This window comes from Nuphar pumila, chromosome 14, assembly GCF_984573655.1.
Source record: "Nuphar pumila chromosome 14, dmNupPumi1.hap1.1, whole genome shotgun sequence".
Taxonomy (NCBI): domain Eukaryota; kingdom Viridiplantae; phylum Streptophyta; class Magnoliopsida; order Nymphaeales; family Nymphaeaceae; genus Nuphar; species Nuphar pumila.
Window position 1 is genome coordinate 73,079,211 of NC_143262.1, and position 20,861 is coordinate 73,100,071.

The 20,861-nt window shown below is 36.1% G+C and overlaps 1 pseudogene; it reads right to left on the reverse strand.

Annotated features, from left to right (window-relative positions):
• Positions 1–16,149: 16,149 nt before the first annotated feature.
• Positions 16,150–18,151, reverse strand: LOC149816967 (vacuolar protein sorting-associated protein 55 homolog pseudogene; annotated as a pseudogene).
• Positions 18,152–20,861: the final 2,710 nt, after the last annotated feature.

Genomic DNA, 20,861 nt, shown 5'->3' on the forward strand with positions numbered 1-20,861 from the left:
ATATGAATGGTTCATATGTTTCAAACCTTGCTTTATGATTCACCTCCACAATGTCTGAGGCTTTGTTGACTCTTGTTGTTGTGGGATCAAACCAATCACACTTGAATACAGTTAATCTGTTATTTATGCCTAAGTAAGTGAACTTCATTATTTCTTCTATAACATCATAGTAGTCAAGTTCATCTTCACTGTAACTGCTACCCTAGACACACATACAATGATTGTCAACATGACCAATTAAGTAACATATTTTTGTTCACACAGAAAGAATGCATGTCATCGTCCTTACCAACTCTTTCATCTATGCCACAAACTTATTTTCACGTTCTTTTTGTAATTCTGAATCAGTTAGATGTGGAAGTTCTCTTTGCAACTCCAGATCAAATCGTTTACATTTAACAAATAATTATATTACCAAAACATGTACGTAGAGAACTAAGTGTAACATATTATGTATACTTACTCGATGTAGAGGTCGATCTCTGAACAATTAAAAAAGATATAGATTTGTGATGTGTCTTGCTTTCGATCTTCCAAGAGTCTTGATCGACAACTGCCAAAGGCCTTTCCAAGTGGTTTAAATATCGATAGTTTGTCAGTCACAATAACTTGTTCTCCATCATCATTATGATGTGGGAAAGTGTAACGTGTTGGAATGTGAGGCTCAAAGTACATAGATGAGAAATTTGAAATCTCTTCTAAAGTATATGCCTCACAAATTGAACCATCCACTCTTGCTTTATTCTGAACCTTTTTAGGTCAAACATGCATCTGTCAACAACATACATCTCGTAATACAATAAATTTCCAATAGCATTATGGAGAAAAATATAAAATAAAGTTTACCTTTCAAATGAGTACATCCACCGATATTGCACAGGACCACCAACCCTAAGTTCATATGGCAAGTGTATAATCACATGTTTCATAACGTCAAAAATTAGGTGATCACTTTTCCATAGGACCATCGATATTGTGAAGTTCTGATGAGTATGATCAAAGTATCTCCAAGCTTCTGCGTCAATAGGATGTGTGATCTTGTCTTTATCATGTCGAAATTTATTTACATTCCATATCATTTGTTTAGTTGTCCTTGAAGACATATACAGTCATTGCAATCTAGGGGTGAGAAGGAAGTAGCAGAGTGACTTGTATGACACTTCTTTTGACCTCGTTCTACCATTTTCCCTTATTTTTGGCATGAACCGAGGATGCTCATATGACAAACATGATCTGCTATTTTCTTGATCTTTGAAATACAATATACAGTGATTTGGACAAACTTCTATCTTTTGATACCCCATACCTAGAGCGTTGACCGTAACCTTCGCACGGTAGAAATTTTCTAGCAATTTCTCATTTGTAGGCAACATACTCTTCATAATAGAGCACAGATGGTCAAAACATGATTGACTCAAATTATACTCGGACTTCAAATTCAGTAGTTGAAGAACTGCAGACAAGATAGTATGACTCTCACAACCATTCCACAATGGCTCATCAACATCTCTAAGTAAGTCATAAAATCTACTAGCTGCATCGTTTGTTGCTTCTTCCTTTACCCCAGTTGGTACATTGCTAGGTCCCATTGTAGAACCCATTTCTAGTTCAGTGGTATCAAATATCAAATCCACATATGGATTATCATGCACCACATCCACCCATGCGTCAAAATTATTCCAAAATTCTTCACCATGAAGCGTCCAATTTTGATAACCACTAACAAAACTCTTACAAATCGATTGTTCTTACACATCGTGCAAGGGCATCTGATCCGACCGGTGGGATCCACTGTTCTGATACTTGCCATTGCGAATTCAATAAAACGGTCAACACCATCCATATATTCATGCGATACCTCATTATCAACTATTCTACGGTACATTCATTCACGATTTGCAACCATTTTGTCCTATAATATTACAGATATTATCATCACCAATTAAAAGAGAATCATAATAATGCTATGATGAAAAAATATCTAATTAATCTATTAATTCTTATTTGGTGATTGTTTGTGAGTAATTTTTTTGTTTCAGATAATGCATAAATTTTCTTTCCCTCTATACCACAAACATGCTTAACATAAAATGCAATTCTATGAACTATTATGCATGCATTGATAATTCAATATTTATATACCATCAAATCATATTTATATACATCATGAGTATATTTAGAAATATAAAATCACATTCCATAAAATGATGCATTCATTTTAAGCATGTTTTCAACATACAATTTTACATGGAAGGCATAATCAAATGGAAAATAACTTCATGCAAGCATGGATACAAATACATCAAACATTGCAATACATTCAAATCATTCAAATCATTCATATCAAACCAATATCAAACATGTACCTATAGCAAACACACTCCAATATCCCGCTAACTACTACCATGCCTAGCATAGAATCCGAACTCCAAAAATAAGAACACTTCTATTTTTATACACTAAAATCATGCTCAGCATGATTTTCAAACTCCATCAAAGCAGTTCTAGTTATCCACAACTAAGTGAATGTGTGAACAAAAAAGTGTTGCATCCAAGAAATTAAATAACATGTGATGCGCTTGCATCACTTACTCACCACGGGTATTTACCTGATTTGCATTTTGCCTGTTTATTTTCACATAGCATTTTAAGCCGCATGTGATGCTTAGCATTAAGCATCGTGCATTTTGCTCTGTTATGCACCTGCAATGCACATTGTTCTTGCCCGCCAAAGACAAAGACACAAAAAAGTACCAACTCGACAGAGCAAACACAACGGCAGGGGGCGGATCCTCCTGTCGGAAAGTACCAGCGACAGGGGTGCGGGGCCCTTTACCGGCCGAGCAAACACAATGGCAGGGGGAGGATCCCCTTGCCACTGTTGCTTAAAAAAGTGCACGGGGGCTCCGCCCCTTGTTAGAAAATACCAACAACAGGAGGGCTCCGCCCCCTGCAGGCGGATCCCCCCCCTGCAGGCGGATCCCCCTGTCGCCCTTGCTTAAACAAGGACAGCGGGCTCTGCCCCCCTGCCAAAAAATACCAACGACAAGGGGGGCGGATCCCCTACTGCCCTTGCTTAAACAAAGGCAGAGGGCAGCCCCCCTGCTGGAAAATACCAGTGGCAGGGGGCGGATCCTCTGCCGCCCTTGCTTAAACAAGGGCAGAGGGGTCCACCCCCTACCAAAAAATAACAGTGGCAGGGAGGCGGATCCCTTGTCGCCCTTGCTTAAACAAGGGCAGGGTGGTCCGGCCTCCTACCGAAAAATAACAGATGTAGGGGGCTCCGGCCCCCTACCGAAAAATACCAGCGGTAGGCGGGTCCCTTGCCGACAAGTTAGAAAGAGAGACAGAGGGGAGGCGTGGGTATGGGAGGTGAGCTCACCGGCGTACTTTCCTGTCGGTGGGTTGCAGGAGAGCGGGGGCAGGGATGGTCTGGGCGATCGCCAGAGAGCAGCACGGGGGCGGTCGGTGGAAGAGCAGATGCGAAGATCGCCGGGGCGGTCGCCGGATAGCAAGAGGTGGTCGGGGTGGTTTTCGAAGAGTGGGAGGTGGTCGGGGCAGTCGCCGGAGAGCGGTAGGTGGTTGGATCGAGCAACGGGGAGGCGGTCGGCGGAAGAGCGGGTGCAGAGAGGGTCGGGACAGTCGTCGGAAAAAGGGAGGTGGCTGAGGTGGTCGTCGAAGAGCAGGAGGTGGTTGGGGCAGTCGTCGGAGAGCGGGAGGTGGCTGGGGCAGTCGTTGAAGAGCGTAGGTGGTCGGGGTGAGCAGCACGGATGTGTGTGTGTGAGATAGAGAGAGAGAGAGATAACAAACACAATTTCATGCCTTAGATGGGTGTTTTACATCAAAATTAGCGATGGATTCACAATGGAATAATTTCATCGCCAACATCGATGCTAATTAGCGACGGAATAATATCTATCGCTAATCCATCACTAAGTTCTGACATATTTTGCGACGAAATAATATCTATCGCTAAGTAGCAAAAGATTGTGCGATGGAATTATTTTGTCGTAAATCCCGCAACTAATTCCAATTTTAGAGATGGTTAATTCATCGCGAAATTGTGATGGATTATTTCTAGCATAAATTTTTGTCGCTAATTGACATTTTTTTTATAGTGTTCTGTCAAAATGTTTTTAAGAATTTTTTAAAAGTAGAGCAATTATAGCAGAAGCGCTCACAAAATTTTTCTAAAGTTTTTTGGAAAATAGAATTAGTATAGCAATAGTTCTGGCAAAATTTTTCTACATAATTCTTTAATTTTTGAATTATTTTAATCAAAACGTTGGCAAAAATTTCTATACATTTTAGAAAATTCAAATTTATTTAATAGAAATTATATCAAAATTTTATAAATATTTCTAAAAAAACAATTTTTATAAAGGGGATTCTGTTAAAAAATTTCAAAAATCCTTTTTAGATATTCGAACCAAAGTTTTTGAAAACCCTCTATAAAAATATTTGTGATACAAAGTCATATCAAAATTTTTACAACCTGAATTCAAGTTTGAACCCTTTTTCCAATATTTGAGATATTACACAGGATACTCTATAAAAAAAATTATAAGATTTTTAAGATCATTTCAAAATAGTTTTTAGATTTTTAGAGATTTCTTAAAAAAAATTCTTTAACTTTTATAGAGCAGATACTACCCAAAATTTAATAGAAAAATATAATCTAATATAATAGAATTTTTACAAGAATAAATCATGGCACCAGTAATCTATTTTGTTCTACCTCAAAATTTTCAGAAATTAAAGTAAGTTATTCTATCAAAATCTTATAATTTTTATATTAGACATGTTTCTTATGTATGCATGATTATTAAAATTTTATTCATGATCATATATAAATTTTAGCATCTGCATGAATAAATGTATGTTTAGAATGACAAGATTTTGAATTTTATGAGTCTTGAATCAAAATCATCCAAATTTTTTATGAAATGTTATGGCCAAGCAGTGGTCAAGGCTTAGACGATTTTCAAATTTTGATAAAAAGAGTAATTATTGTGTAGCATGTTATTTCTTAAAAAAAATTGTTATACAGGTTTTTTAAACCCAAAATTGGTGCAAATAGAGCACCCATTTTGCTTTATGAGTCATGTTTACACACAAACTTAAATAGTTATGCCTTTATAGGCGCGTGCTTATTTTTACAGAGTAACACTGGATGGGTTGGGTACATATGATCCTATTGTTTATTCTAAATGAGTATTTGGGCTATTGAGCCTAGTTTTAAAAATACTAAGTCCTATAAAAGAACCCTTCAGGCCCATTCAGGATTAAGCCTATCTTAGAAAGGGTTGTGGTATAGTCAAGAGTAACATTATTATATTAATTTTGAGAGCGATAGATTGTCATGGGCCTCCTATCACTCGGGTTGAGGAGGTCGAGGCTATTGACATATCCTAAGTGATAGACCTCAGACTACCGCAGCCAGTGGATGCATTCGTTTCTCTTTTTAAAGTCATTGCAAACCTCTTTCTGGTCATTGACCGCTTGCTCTAGGAGTCTGGTTCAGTCAGGTATCTTGGTAAAACACACTAGAATAATATACCCCCGAAATGCTTCATCTGAATGTGAATGTCGTCTCCTACGTACCAGGATGTGATGGTAAATATCAAAAGAAAGATCTTTTCTTTCACATAAATTGATATGAAAATATGTTTTGTTTTAAATTGCATAATTATTTATTAATACATTAAAATTACTGAAGTCATGCTTAACATTTAAATTATCAGAATTTGACAATTACTTACCAGGATGTCATAAGTCTGGCCCCATTTTATGGGGAATACAGGTTCACATATGGAATAAATTATACAACAGTGGATGTTGGGCAGAAGCGGCATTGAAAAATCTAGATTTCTAAGATCTCAAGATTAATTTAAGATTTATTTTAAATTTTTATCCTAAATGTTTTTATTTTCTAAACCTTGTGTAAAGAACTATGCATATAATGTTTGTTTAAATTTAATTATGTCTTTATTTACATTATGGTTTATGAAATGTAACCTGCATGAGATTTTAAACCAAAGATAAAAATATTTTTCACTGTTTACTTTTAAAAAAAACTAAAATTTTTAATTTTTATGCATTTTTAAAATGTTTTTAATCTCAAGGCTTTACACCAAGTCTTAAGTGCCAGATGTTGAATTTAAAAGAACTATTAAAGAAAAAATTATCACCGATCTCAAAAATATAAAGTCCACCATGTCGCTTACCCACTTCAATCTTCCTCTTCAAGAGATGGTTCTGAAAAACACAATGATCATGATAAAATAAAATGTCACATTTCAGATCTTGGATCAATTTGCTCACAGAAATAAGATTAAATTTGAATTCTGGGACAAAAAGGACATTTAAGAGGCTAAATTTTTGTGTCAATTGGAGACTACCCATGTGAGTCGCATGTGTAGAAGATCCATTTGGTAATCTAAAAGGAGGAAAAACAGTAGGCTTTTGGGGCATTAATTTTGACAAGAAATTAATAATATAGTCTGTTGCGCCCGTGTCTATGATCCAATTTTCAGGTGATATGGAGCAAACAAAGGAAGCATCAAGATTACTTGTTAAGTTGACCGCAGGTGCTGGTTTGGGATAAACTAAATTTATCACAGCTAATATTTGGTCAAGTTCCTGGGTAAGTCATTGGGGGCTTTAGACAAACATTGACTTGTTGCCTTTAAAAGTCACAGAATTTGTGCTAGCCTGACTCCATTGACGGGCATTGGCGAGGGTACCAAATCGATTCAGAAATCTGTGGAGCTGAAAACATTTAGCCTTTATATGGCTGAGTTTTCCGCAGTGATCGCACTTTGGGCGCACACGATTTTGTTGATTTTTATTTGGATATGTGTTAGTTTGAGCATTGGACCCGTTTATGACTATCGCCACCGGTTCTTGGTTAGTCGTGACCCTGAGGTCATGTTGTTGCTCTTCTTGCACAAGTAGTGAGAAGGCTTTAGATATATTCAACAATGGTGTCATCAAGAGCAGTTGGCTCCTTATGGCACTGTAGCTCTCATTCAATCTCATTAGAAACTACATAAGTCTTTCCTGATTTTGTTGTTCATTAATGGCCTTCAATGTTCTGCATGTACACGGCAGAATGGTCATGTATGTGAACAGCTCGTCCCATAGACCTTTCATATTTGTATCTGTTTGAGATTTATGATTTCTTACTGAATTTGGTATATGCACGGAGCATTTGATTAAGAGAATCGCTCATGAAGTTCGGTCCATATTTCATCCGCAGTTTCAGCGTAGATAACGCTTGAAGATAAATCAGGATGCAATGAGTTGAGTAGCCATGATAGTACCATGTTGTTCATCGTTCTCAAGCGGCAACAGATTTTATAGCAGAAGTCAATTTTGTTATGGATCCATCTACGAATCCAAACATGTTTTTTGCAGATAGTGTCATGGTCATGGCATGACAGTGTCTGATGTAGTTGTCACCGGTCAATGATTGTGATACTAACGTCATGCCAGGGTTGTCTGAATGATGGAAGGAAAATGGGCTCTCCATTTCTTCAAGATTATGACTTGATGTGCTTTCAATTCTACTATCCATCATGTTGAGGCATCACCAGATGGCGCTTTCAATTCTAATGATACCCTGCTAAGTTACCATGAAAGAAAATTTGATTGAGAATACAAGAAGAATATTATTGTATTATTGAACACGCTAACTTAGCATGGTACATTAGGTATATATAGTACACACAACTTAGAGAAAGAAAAGTTTACAACCAAAATGCACTACTCATCGTTATCTTTCTTGAATATCGATAATAAGGATAATCGTATCCTTGATTATTGATATTATCTTCACATTTGATCCTTGATAGAATGTACATGTGTACATTTTAATGTACACATGTATCGTAAAATCTTTTATATTTACATGGAGAAACAACTCCTAATGTGAGTTAAGAATATAATTAAAAATTTGCATGGGTATTTGTATAGTATTTTCTTAAAAATGGAAGTCTTACATGACACATTGTATTTTTTTCAAAAGATAATGAGTTACAATTTCTACCTTCTCTCTCAATGTCTTTCATAAGAGCACAATGAGGGAGGATCAGGTGCAATCACATTGCACAAATGCAATGTGACGTTGCACCTGCTTGCCCTTTATCCTCTGTTGTACAACCTGTCAGAGTGGGGCCCAACAGCAAGTGTATGGTGATCAACCCAACACGAGATGTAATATGGTTGGATATGCCCAACCCGACCTGACATCTTAAACCAACCTAGCCTGACCTGATTTTAGTGGACTTGTGGCTTTGAGTCAAATCCAAAATATAAACTTGTAATGAAAACATACTGGGTCAGATTTGTCGCCCCCGATCTAACAGGGTGTCGCGCATACCCAAAACTTATTGTTTTGGTTTTAGTTGGCACTTGGAAGGAGTTTTTGACCTCAAAACTTGCCAAAACCCTCAAAATTCTCCTTAATAGAGCTTTCAAAATCTTAGCTTAGCCCTCTCAACTTATCAAATTCATCTAACTTAACCCCTAAGCTAAACCTCTCCACTAAGCGCTTGTCATGTTATTCTTCTAGCCAATTAGATTCAAGCTTCTGGCACTTGGATTTGGATCTTTTGGCCCAGAATCTTATAGATCTAAGTCTAGGACTCAGTCCTAACTTATAAATAGGTGATCTATCCCCTTAATTCAACATCTATGGTCTTGAAGCCTCTGCACCCAAACTCTCCCTTAATGGCATTAGTCTAATGCACCCATGTATGGACCCTACTACTAGATCTAAATCCTTGTCTCACCCAATGTTATTAGTATCAGTGGGTATTGACCGATACGATATGCATCGTATCGGTAGAAAATCGATACACTTTACCCTTGAATCGACTATTTTTAAATAAATTCAAAAAATACTAAAAATTAAAATTTTTAATATTTTTTAATATTTTTTAATATTTTTTAATATTCTTTTAATGGTTTTACCACATGTTACATTATGATTGACATGTAATATTTTTTTATTATTTTTTGGTTGATACATAATGATTCACTTGAGTATTGGTATTGATACAGCTGAATTGGTGGCCCAACGATTCAGGGTCAATACCAATACTAACAATATTGGTCTCACCCACTATCCAGAGTCGAAGTTCTACTAGTTCGTCTTCACATTTGTTACTATCATAGAAAGGATTACCTAAGCCCGAGGCAAGACCCGTATTCATGTGTTTTCTTTATTTTATTTGTTATTGTATTAAATTTAAGTGTGAATTTGTCTAACCAATATCATATTTGTCTTTTTTTTATCTTTTCAACTCTTGGTGTCTTTACACTATCAAGCTCACTTTCTTTTTATCTTTCTTTTTATATGACCATGTACAAAGTTTGAAAGTATCAGACTTGCTGTAATGAATGCCAGCCACACATAAAACAAGATGCATGATGTTTTTAACATGGTTCGATCTTGGGCATCAAGATCTACGTCCACGGTTGGCTTCCACTCTCTCACTTTCTCACTGCTGAGATGAGAGGGTCAACATTATATTTATAATCATGTGTCAAGCTTATACGTTTTGGAGGGGAACCCTCCTAATACAATGGAGTCCAGATTACAAGAAGATTGAGATAGAACTAGATTAGAAGGAGGTTGAGATAGAGTTGGATGATCTCTTAACATAATCTTCTTGATCCTTCTGGAGACTTTTATTCTTGATCAGCTTGCTTAATGGACTCTCACATATGATAGGTTTCTTCTCCAAATTTGTGTGAGGAGTCAGTATCACAAGAGATATATGGGCTTATTGGAATTGAACATGATTTGGCATGGTGTGGTGATTCTGGACTGACTCAAACATGATCAGGTTGCCTATTGAGATCTTGATCTCTAACAGCCCCTTGCAAGCTCAATGTCTGATAGGCCACGTTGAGCTTGCACCTGAAATGCTAAAATAGTGAAACTGATAATGGCTTGGTAAGGATATCTGCATTCTGATCACATGATGAGAGATTTTGAGCACACAAAAGTTGCTTAGCCACTTTTTGCCAAACTAAGTGCACATTGATTTCAATATGCTTATTGCAATTGTGGAATGTGGGATGAGTAGCTTGCACTCACACTGTCACACCATACTACAGGATGAGAGGGAACATGAATACCAATTTCTCTAAGAAGAAATTGAACCCAGGTAATTTCAGCAGAGGCATTGGCCATTGCCCGGTATTCGGTTTTTGTACTTGAGTGTGAGATAATGTGCTATTTATGAGAGCTCTAAGAGATAAGATTAGGACCCAAGAATATTACATAACCTGAACTGGATCGGTGATCATCTGGGCAATTAGCCCAAACTGCATCGATACACGAATGGATTTAGAAGAGGATGGTTTGAACTGCAACCCATATTGGATGAACTTAAGATATCGCAGGATGTGCTTGACAGCTGCCCAATGCCCCACTATCGGGCGATGCATTAACTGGCAGACTTTATTGACATTGAAGAAAATATCAGGTCTTGTTAGTGTGACATACTGCAAGGCTCCTACATTGTTGCGATAAAGAATAGGATCACCAAATTCAAAATCATTGGTTGCTGAAAGTTTAGAGGAGGCAGACATTGGCGTGGAGATGGATTTGGCATCAAGCATGTTGGACCACATGAGTAGGTCCAAAATATACTTTCCATATGAAAAAATAAGTTTGTAATTGGAATAAGAAGCTTTGATGCCAAGAAAGTAGTGTAGATGACCAAGATCATTAATAGCAAATTGTATCCCAATTGAGTGAACTAAATTATCAATATATGTTTGACAATTCTCTCTGATCAATATATCATCAACATACACCAAGATAAAGACCTATAATTTGAATTTATAAAAGATAAATTTGTTTTATAGATCACAAAAGAACCAAGGCATTATTGAGTTCTTGAAACCAGACCCGAGGTGCTTGCTTGAGCCCATAGAGGCCTTTCTTGAGTTTACATACGTAGCCAGAAAACATGGGATCCTCAAACCCAGACGGTTGGACCATATAAACATCTTCTTATAAATTTTCATTAAGGCATTATTAACATCAAGTTGTCTGACGTCCCATCTTGAACTTAGGGCAAGGGACAAGACAATACGAATAGTGGTTGATTTGACAACTAAAATAAATGTCTCAAAAAAATCAACTCCTTGATGAAAACTCTTGGCAACTAACCGGCCCTTATAACACTCAAGAGTCCCATCAGCTTTTTTCTTAATCTTGTATACCAATTTTTATCCTACAAAATTATGTGATTTATTAGGTGGAATAAGTTTCCATATGTGGTTTCTAAGCAGGGTAGCATACTCATCATTTATAGCTTCTTGCCATTGAGGATCTTTGGCAGCCTTTTTGTAGGTCGAGAGTTTAAGGTCTTGAGTGACTTCACTGAGAAAGGCAATAGGAAGGGAATACTTGGACACAGTGTGCCATCATGAGCTTGAGTAACCATAAGATGGGTTCTCTATGGAGCTATAGTGGGAAGGGGGAGAGGTGACAAAGTAGGCACAGTAGATGAGGCACCCAAATTGGTACCTGGACTAGGAGGAGGTGATGCAGGAGAGGAGACACTGGGCTCGACATTAGTAGCAGCAGGGGGGATGGGCTTATGATTGGCGTGAGAGGTTTCGATAGAGATAATGATGGGTGACTTGGTGACATTGGGTTGACTCAGTTTGGTTGGATTCTTATCTAAGGGAAACATGTTTTCATCAAATGTGACATCTTTGAAGATAATAATTTTCTCAAATTGAGGATCAAGAAAGATGTAGCCATGGTGGTTATTAATATATCCTAGAAAGACATGATCTTGGATCTGAACTCTAATTTATTTTTTTGATACGGTCTCAGCTTAGGGAAGCATGCACAACCAAAGGTTTTGAAAAATTTATAATCTGGTCATTTTTTTAGCAAGATCTCAAGAGGACACTTGAATTTCAGATTAGGTGTAGGGAGTCTATTAATGAGGTAGGAGACTGTAGAGACAACTTAGGTCCAATATTTTTTTGGAACCTTAACATGAGCCATAAGGGTGAGACTGGTATCGACAACATACCTATATTTTCATTCAGATACATTGTTTTGTTCTTGAGTATGATAGCAGGACACACAATGACCAATACCAGACTCTTTTAAAAGGGATCAAGGGCCTTATATTCACCGCCACCATCAGTATGCAAGGATTTAATTTTCTTTCCAAGTTTTCAACCAGTACCTTAAATTTTTGAAAAACATGACTAACCACTAATTCACAGTTCATCAAATATAACCAACAATATTTTAAGAATGCATCAACAAAGACTATATAATATTTATAGCCATTTTCACCAAGAGTAGGGGTTGGACCCCACACATCTGAAAAAACAATCTGTAAAGGCTTAAGATTTTTATAAGATATGCAAGAAAAATGTAGTTTATGTTGCTTACCCATCAGGCATGCATTGCAAATGTGAATATCACTATTAACATGAGGCAAGCAGATTTTTTGAATTACTTTCTAAACAACCTTTAAACTAACATATCCAAGTCTATTATGCCAAGTATCAAAATCAACTTTTTCTCCTACATAAGCACTCTTATTATCAAATTGTTTAAAAGAATCCATAAAGTAAAGACCATCCTTAGTTTTCTCACGAATAAGCTTCTTTCCAGTCTCACCATCCTTCACTTTGCAGTAGGTAAGATAAAACTTGAATGTTACTCAATTGTCTTGAGTGAATCTTTGAACAGAAAGTAATTTCTTAGTTATTTTTTGAACATGCAAAATATCACTAACAACAAATTGAGATTTTTCTGACTAAAAGGTAGAATTGCCAATATGAGAAATTTTCAAACTTTTACCATTACCAATTTTTATGGAATTCGTTCCTTTAAGTTCTGAGTGAGATGATAGGGCGTTGAGATTTGATGAGATGTGATGTGACGCCTCTGAGTCTAGATACAATGCATCTTCTTCTGAAATTGAAGGAGAGGCGTGATAGGCATGTGGAGGAAAACCCTGACTTTCACCTGTAATCATCTTGCACTTCTTGGATGAATTCTCTGGCTTGTCCCAGAACTGGCATACAATATATTGTTTTCCCGAGTTTTGGGATTCATTAGATGAAGAATGCCCTCCTGTCTGATTGGGTGGTCTCTCATAATATCGACTACCTTTACCATGACCACGGAATCGGCCTTGGCCTTCTCAGCCACCACGAGAGTTCTAATTTTCTTAATTACCTCATTCTCTTTGAAGAAAATTTGCCTCATACGATTCTTTCTTATTTTCATCAACTTCAAAAAAGTGAGCTTCTTGAGAAAGCAAAAGATTATGAAGCTCAATTAATTTGACGAAGATTGATTCAGTCTGGGTAGTGATGGACACTCGAAGTGAATCATACTTATGTGGGAGACCACGAAGAACATGGAGGATGAGATCATCTTCCTGGACTAGTTTTCCCGTTATAGCAAGTTAATGTGCAATCAACTTAATTTTCTAAATATATCCATCTATACTCTTACTTCCTTTCTTAAAACACTGGAGTTGCTCCTTCAGTTGCATAACCTTGGCATGAGAATGTGCAGCATAGGCCTCTCTAAGAGTTTTTCAAACCTCTAAAGAGGTGTTAAGATGCTCAACCTGCGTGTGGATCGATTCTGACAAAGATAATATGATCCAACTTAATAGAAGTTGGTCATGTCTCCTTCAGACAATAAATTCAGGATTAGGGACCTGCTTCTCATCCTGGAAAATCCATTCAACTGGCTTGGGTTTTGACCCACCAACGTACTTGTGTAGATCGTACAAAATCAACAGGGGTTTGAATTGAGATGCCCATAGAGCATAGTTTTCAGTTGTGAGCTTGGTGCTCAAAAAATATTGAAAGGTATTTGGTGAAAGTAAAGATGAAAGAGAAACAAGGGACGACTAACTACTTTTGCTTGTGGAGTTCTCCATGAATACCAAGGTACTCGAAACACGATGTTGATGGTCACTACTCTGATACCATGTGAAAGTATCAGACTTGTTGTAAAGAATGCCAACCACACACTAAACAAGATGCACGATGTTTTTAACATGGTTCGATCTTGAGCATCAAGATCGACGTACATGGTTGGCTTCCTCGCTCTTACTTTCTCACTGCTGAGATGAGAGGGCCAACGTTATAATTATAATCATGTGTCAAGGTTACACGTTTTGGAGGGGAACCCTCCTAATACAATAGAGTCCAGATTACAAGGAGATTGAGATAGAGCTAGGTTGGATCTCTTAACATAATCTTCTTGATCTTTTTGAAGACTTTTCTTCTTGATCAGCTTGCTTAATGGACTCTCACATAAGGTAGGTTTCTTCTCCAAAACCGTGTGAGAAGTCCGCATGGAAAGTATCATAGGAGACTTGTGGGCCCACTAGATCTGAATGTGATCTGGTATGGTGTGGTGATTTTGGGCCCCAACATGATCAAGTTTTCTATTGCGATCTTGATCTCTAACGTGAGGTATGTTGATTTGCATGCCAAAGCCAAAATCAAGCGAGCTGATGTTCTTAATTAGCAAGGTTGATCTCTTATCATTGAAGAAGAAAAGACACTTGACTTGCAAGCGAAGATCTCATATCTTCTACAACAAAATTCAGATCCAATGCAACCAAAACTTTATTGAAAACCGGTCAGATCTAAACAAAGAATGGTGACAGTGATGAGATTCTAGGTTCACTTATTCATAAGAACACATAGCAAGGATTGAGCTTACAAAAGGTAAAGGCATGTTGACAATACCAAAAGTAACTTCTCACATAAAGATGTCCCAAGGGTGGTGGGCATAGTGAGGTGGGGCCTTGGCCACTATATTGGCAGTTAAGGTTCAATTCTTATGGGAGTCTCACCTCTCTGTACAAGCTGACATCCAGCATAGGTCCCGGGGATGCGGTTCTAGCCTCGGAGTTTTACACTGCCCGCTCGATGACCACATGTATGGCAAGCTGAGCTAATGTGAATATCGGGTGCGGTTTCTTTAGCTTATAAATAAAAAAAAAATCTCACATAAAGATAAGAACCAATAAGAAGTGAAGACAGCAAAATTATGTTTACAGGTGCACGTAAAAATTATTATAAAAAAAACTTATCATAGAAAAAGAAACATTAAGCAAAAGAGAGAGAGAGATTGGTGGTTTTATTTATTCTATATTGGTTAAAAATACCTATTACTTAAATATTTATTTGTTTGTCTACTCTATCACGTTGGTCATGACTGTTTACTGAAACATGGCAAATAATATTTTAATGTTTAAATTTTAATTTTTAAACTACTTTTGATTAAGGTGGAAAAAAATAGGCGTTTAAATTGTCAGTTTTTTAAATCTCTCGGATGTAGATGATTTCTGATATGAAATATTTTCATGCTTAAATAGATGACGAACATACGTAGTTGGGCATTATTTGCATGCTTGAAACTGATTCCACATTATTTATTGTATTAAGATGAAAACGCCACGTGTATATGGCAGTGGCTCAATTTCTTTACTAAATATTATTAACATTTTACTCATTTTTTTGCAGCCAGTAGTGAAGGAACAAAATAGGGGAATTTGATGTTATTATTCCACACGTTACACGTTTTGATAATGAGAGGTTATTCATGGTATTAGGACAAAAATGGAAGGTGTACGTATGGTTGTAACTCAGTTTTATTGGTAAAATATTTTAAAGTTGAGTGGCAAAGTGAATCGGCTTTTGTAATTAACAAGACATGTGGACATGGTTGTTGATAAATTTGATTGATAAACATTCTTTCTCATTTTTTCACCCAATAGTAAGGGATAAAATGAGTCATTTTGAGTGGCAAAGCAGATTAACGTTTTGAATTGATACATTTTTTTACCAAACTATAACATCAACATTTGCTATCATCCAATAAGAAAAGGGAGCCGCCTTAATCTTTGCTAATTTCCAGAATGGTGACCCCTTTATATATATATATATATATATATATATATATATATATATATATATATATAGAGAGAGAGAGAGAGAGAGAGAGAGAGAGAGAGAGAGAGAGAGAGATTTATTGCTAAAGGCAGACATGATACTCGTGAAAGGAATCTTGAAAATCAAACGGAAGCTTACATGACACGAGAAAGTTCTATACCAAGCTTAATTAGTCACACTGCAATCGACTGTCAAAGACTTGCCAGGCTCTGAACAGAAGACCCTCCAACATTGTTCCACTGCATTTAGTTGGATGCCCAAGCAATCTTCCTCAAGGCTCACTTTATGGAAACACAAAACCGTGCAAACAAGAATGAAGAAGGAAGTAAATTCAATGAACATTGCACCGGTTTCTATCAGATGGGCGTGCATCACAATTGCAGGGATGGCAATACTTCCAACAGCAGATGCACCAGTTAGGAATTTTGCAGCATCTATCCATCTGTCAGAACAATACACTGTAAAAAAGCAACACCAATCATGTAAAAGTAAACAGGACAACCAGACCATATTAACAATTTGGATTGCATGAGACACGAGAATTGAATACTACTGAAAGCCCTCATTTTTAGCATCGCTAGTTGTAGGCTTGGTGCCCTACTCGACTAGAGTCTGGTAAACCCAGGAACTTTTCAGCAAGGTAGAATACCTTGCTGAAAAGTTCCTGGGTTTAACAGACTCTAGTTGAGTAGGACACCAAACCTACAACTCTCCATTTTGCCCTTCATACCCGTGTCAACATGTGTATCCCCATGTCGACACATGTTGACACCAGACACGTCATTTTACCCTCTATACATACAAGTTTGTATTCAATTTATAATTTATAATTATATTTTTAGTATATAATATATATATTAGATGCTTTGAACATATTCGATTGTTTGGACATATTCGGCGAAGGCCTAATGATGCTCCAGTTAGAAGGATGGAGAAATGGGAAAATATATTAGTTAAAAGAGGTCAAGGTAAGCCTAGGAAGACATGGATGGAGACAATAGGAAAAGATATGAATGCTTTGAACCTCACCGAGAACATGGCATTGGATAGAAATGATTGGAGGAGAAGGATTCATGTGGAAGACCCAGAATGATTTTCTTTTTTGGTTCATATCGCCGACCCCAATTATTTTAGGACGAAGGTGTAGTTGTTGTAATATATATATATATATATATATATATATATATATATATATATATATATATATATATATATATATATATTAGATATAGCATATATATTTAGATTATATTCAGTTTATTTTGAATTTATTTTTGTATTTATGTGATATATATAGCTGTGTCTCCGTACCCACATTTTTTGAAATTGCCTTATTGTACCCGCCGTACCTGCACCCGCACCCAGGTGGCATAGGCCTACAACTAGAAATGTTAAAAATAAATATCCAAACTTAATGAACAAACAGATTCCTACTCAACTAGAGTCTGGTAAGCCAGGAACTTTTCAGCAAGGTACTCCATCAAGAACACAAAGTAAAAAAAAAAAAATCATTTATGAAAATAAACATTCTAACTTAATGCACACCAAATAGAGAAATACATCTGGAGAGAGTAACAGATTCATGAAGTCTGAGAACACTCAGAACTTCTTAGCCACACTAGGATGTTGTCAAAGAACCAATGATGCAGAGGCTTGGATGCATGAACTGGCAGACTCGATCTAATGTTTAGGTGACTTTGCATCAAATGTGAATTGAGCAAAGAAGCACAGAAACCGTACAGTGACTGGTTTTACATTCTTCACTATAATCTCGCGAATCATCAGAAGTGATAATTAACCAACTCAGATTTTAGACAATGTCTACTGGGATTTGCACTAACTAAGCACAGTGTAATGATACGTCTATCCTACTAGAAAATTTATTGTGTAATGAAGGATTTCTATTATTTACTGAAGAAAAATCAGAAAAATTACTCACCCACCGTCTCAGGAGCTCAGGAACTGAGTTGAACCACCACCAAAAACTAAGCAGGGCATAGGCACCAACACATACATGAGAGCTGCAGCCATGTAGAATTACCACAAGTAAATTTCTCTCAATTTTACAAAAATATGAAATGCTTCCTTTACTCGAAATATGGCACAATTCAAAATATGTACCTGACAGCAAAGGCCACCAGTTGTTGTATATGGCACAAGCCTGCCCAAAAGAGAGGGAAAAACTATAAATTACATGGTCATTGTCATGATCAATAGCCAAAACTGTATGCAACAGGTCCTAATTGACATTTAAAAATTTCAAGTTAGCGTTAATCTTTGAACGAAATCATGATCAGATTTGCCAAAACCTTAACCATCACTAGAAAAACCAAAAAAAAAAATCCCGGTAACAGACTTCACATAAAACCAAAAACAAAATATATCTGACACACATCATATTAAAATCAAAAGCCCCACTTTTCCAGGGTTTGTTTCACCTATATGAGAAAATGCCCACAAATGAAAATGGACATTTTCTCACCATTTTGGGTGGTCGAGAAAAGCCCTAATGGAAATGTTTGCTTCACTTCTCATTAATGCAATTGAAAGTTGATTATCACCCATGATGAATCAGTAGCCATCTGATTCCCTCCTTGAGAGCTTTTAACTTTCCCATCCCCCTTCTAAAACTATCCGATCTTTTGTATGATTTAATTTATCTATTTATTCACATCTGAACTTTCTCTTGCATTCTTGACATATGCTCGAACACAAAAATGTCATCGGTGTTCCATGGGCTGATTGCATGTAACCTCTCTCTCTCTCTCTCTCTCTCTCTCTCTCTCTCTCTCTCTCTCTCTCAGACAAAAGAAGATGATGCACCCAAGAGGGTGAGAGAAAACCATTCAAAGAAACTTCATTAAAAAGAAAATAGAGAGTTGCAACATATATAGGGTGCCCCCTTTTCTAACTGCACATCTGAAATGGGACAACAAAAGACTCTCAACAATACTACAATAATGGAAGAATAGATGATGTAGCACCACACACAATAATACAGCTATATTATATATCCCAACACTTCTCAAACTTGGAGAGGAATGACTTCAATTACAAAGCAAAACTCTTTATAAACATATCTGCACTCTGATCCTTAGAGCTCGTGCTCAAGAGAAATAACTCCATGTCGATATACCTATGCCATAGGGACAATTCAACGTGTCCTAGTGCCATGTTCCCGTGTATACTATTCTTAATAGAAATTTGTATAAAAATGGTGTCTCGTGTTCTTTTAGCCGTGTCCTTGTGACAATCATATACTCTTTTTGTAAAGTGATAATTTATCTCAATATGTTTTATTCTCTCATAAAATTCTGGATTCTTTGCAATATAAATTTCATTTATCTTGTCATAGTATAAGGCAAGAGCAGAACAGGGGGCTAGGAGGGACTCGAGCCTCTCCTAAAGTTTTGAAATCTTTCAACAGAAGTGAGAAAATTTTCAATATAACATAGATCTATGATTTTTTTATGATTGAGGTTATTAATTTAGATTTTTTTCAAATTTCATGAACATCTAATTAGGGTTTTAAGTTTTTTTGTGCTATTTTTCTTTTCAATTAACATTAAGCACCCCTCCTAAAGTTTTGAAGATTTTCAACAGAAATGGAAAAAAAATTAAATTAGCATAGATCTATGATTTTTTTTTATGGTTGAGGGTATCGATTTAGATTTTTTTTCAGATTTCATAAAAATTTAATTAGGGTTTTAAGGTTTTTTTGTGCTATTTTTTTTTTCAATTAGCCTTAAGCATGATAATAATAATGATTGTTTTATAATAATTATTTTAAAAAAAAAACATATTGTTAGTATAATTTATAGGTAATTATTTTTTAAAAATTTTACTGTGCATTTTGTGTTCACCCTAGTTTAGATTCTTGGCTCTGCTACTAGTACAAGGTAATTCTTTCACATTCAGCCCCCAACTCTCCAAACCTTTACTGTAAGTATCGTATTGTTACTCCTATCGGTCGGGTCCAAAATAAGATACATATTGTATCGTATCATCGAAAAATCTAAATTTTTAATAAAAAGTAACAAAAGCTACTAAAAAATAATAAAAATCAAGAAAAAATAGCAAAAAATCTAGAAAATCATAACACATGAAAAATAATGAATTGCTTAAAATACAACTATAAAATCACATATAATGTATTTATAAAATAAGATTAACTAAACATAGATGTAATAAGAACACAATAACACAATTTATTTATGGAATAAGATTAACTAAACATAGATATGTTCTTAAACATTAAGCTATCACGCATTTGGTTGTACAACCACGCATCTAATCACTATAAATACAATCGGTTAAGACAAAATACTTGTGCATTCAAAAGCAAAAAAGTTTTCATAACTCATTATAAAAGTTAAAGTTAATGTTGTGCTAAGGGGAAAGGCATTCAAGCTAAAGTTCAAACACATATAAGAAAAGTCATCTTCAATGACAAACTTCATCTCAATGATTTTCTTCATTTATTGCATCATCCAATGGCTTGAGATGATGATGGGTCATCTTCATCTTTTGAATTTGGGGTCACCTTTGAGAATTTCTCTCCGAAAAATGGTGCACATACTTGTTCCTTTTTTTATCATCTTCTATAAGACTAGTAAGAAGCTCAACATGAATATTAGTCGGAATAAGATTTATACATAATTTCACAATGAAGTTATTTTGCCCTATAACATGATATTTAAATCTATACAATCATCAATGCATTACAGAACCATAAAAATTACACTTCACTATTCCTTTCAAACACATATTCAAGTCCTTCAACGTTCATCAACCTCCTAGAGTACGGATTACTAAATTTAGTCACTACAAAGATGTAAACTTGTGTTCAATAACACACTTAGGGACACATTTTGAGT